Source organism: Triticum dicoccoides, chromosome 5B (genome assembly GCF_002162155.2).
Source record: "Triticum dicoccoides isolate Atlit2015 ecotype Zavitan chromosome 5B, WEW_v2.0, whole genome shotgun sequence".
Taxonomy (NCBI): domain Eukaryota; kingdom Viridiplantae; phylum Streptophyta; class Magnoliopsida; order Poales; family Poaceae; genus Triticum; species Triticum dicoccoides.
In genome coordinates, this window is record NC_041389.1 from 479,483,131 (window position 1) to 479,485,328 (window position 2,198).

Genomic DNA, 2,198 nt, shown 5'->3' on the forward strand with positions numbered 1-2,198 from the left:
CCCACCCCCGTCGCCCCGACCCTCATCGTCTTCATCTTCGTCTGCGCCTTCTTTCACCTCCGGCCACCGCGGCCTCACCGTTGAACCGTCCCCAACCACGCCGTCCCTGACCACGCCGTCTACTGCTCTGCGATCGTTGTGAGATGCTCTTCAGTTTCCCCTCCTCCCCTTGGTCGTTTGCTTCCCGTAGCGCCGCCCCTGTGATTTTGCCGCACCACTATCCGCCATGGTCGTGTCTTGCTCCGCGCGCGGCTGCACCATGCTGCCCACTGCCTGACCTCGCCTCCGGCTGTCACTCGGCCGCACCAGACCGCGCTCACCCCGCCCCTGTCCATTCCCTGGTCGCGGGCCCGCGCCCTGGCCTACAGCCGTCCGCTCCTGATGGCGGCGCTGCAGCCTGCAACTGCTGCTATGGTCTACACGGCTGCCGCCCAGCTCGCCCGGGGTCGCATCTGGCCGTGTGCGTTGTCGCCTGGCCGCGCCCTGTTCCGCCACTGCCCACTGCTTCTGCTGTCGCTAGCTTCTGCTGCTCTTAGTCATTGTTTGCTACTGCTGGCCGCTGATGCTGATGCTAAGCTACTGCCGCTGCTTTTTTCTGCTAATTGTTGTCGCTTGTAGTAGTTGCGTTGGTGTTGCTGCCGCATACAGGCCGACCCTTAGGTTAGTTAGCTATAGTTTAGGATAATTGGCTTAGGTGGTTAGGCTAATTAGTGGTTATTAGATTTAGTGTATATGACATGTGGAACCTACTGTTAGATAAATTAGATTAAAAATATCTAAGCCTATGACATATGGGTCACACCTCTCCTTTTGACTAGTCAAATTAACTTGGCCAACTCGAATTAAAAGTAATTTAGAGAAACTACAATATTGTTTAAATCTTTGAAAAATCCTTTTATTCTTCAGTGATTATCTAGTTTTGTTCTAGATAACGATTAAATGTGGCTGATTATCCTCTCAATTCGGTCACTTGCTCGTTTCAGTTTAATGATTGCATTATAGTCCACTTTTTCAGTAAAATGTTCTGTTGCAATTCATTCCATTAGTTTGGTGCTGAAATGATCTGTCGTAATTCCTTCTTTCTGTTGCATTATTTGGAATTGTATCTCACTTTAGCTGCTAAACTCTCTGGAATTAATGCTTCATATGATGTTCAATTTTTGCATAAGTTGAAGAAACAATAGTTCTACTGACAAGCAGAAGAAAGGATTGGGCTCTGGTCCAAATGATGTTTAACATGAATTTAACTAAACAGGAATTTTATGTTGTTGCTACTGAAGATGAGTAGTTGTAGGAATATGATGCATAGTAGTTTTATGTTGTTGTAGTAGTTGTAGGATGTTATTGTAGTTGAAGTTGCAGGAGTAGATAATGGAGTACTGCCAATTTACTGTTAGTAAAGATGTTGAACACACAACTGTTGTTTACTCTAGTGATAGGAGTAGTAGTGGTGGCCATATAGTTGGACTACTACTGCTAGGACTTGCTCCAGATTTTAGGATTTCTTTTCTTTTAGGATTTATTTTCTTCTAGGACTAGGTTTTTATTATTTTTCTGTTGTGATTATTTTTTGAGCTCTTTCTTTTTCATTTCCTACTATCCTTATCCTAATTATCTTAAATTGTTATGATGTGTGTAACAGGATTAGATCTTGGATTTGCTAGTGGACTTTGGGAGTTTCTTAGACAGCTTGGTGACTCCATATTTTTCACTATTTCAGCAAGTCTTTTGTAAGCATTAAACTTTCAGCACTACATTTTTATCTTATGTGTACATCTGTTTGCTTCCAATTGCTATATATGTATTGTTGTTACTAAAAATGATGAAGCTCCTGTCAATTGCTATATATGTGTATTGATACAGTTCAGATTTGATTAGTTCCATAAATTTTTATGACCAAATATATATTTCAGATTTGTATAGTTTCAGAGATTTGTATGACCAAAGATACAGTTCAGATTTGAATTGTTTCAGAAATTTGTATGACCAGAGATACAGTTCAGATTTGAATTGTTTCAGAAATTGGTATGACCAAAGATGCTATTGTATATAAATGGGCTGCTATAGAACTGTTCTTCATCTTTACAGTGTTGTTGTATAGAAATATGCTGAATTTCCTACTCTGATTGTTGCTCAAAGAAATTTAGCAAAAAAATGGGGTCCTGGGAGACGCCGCTGCTGCTTGAGGCCCTTGAGAG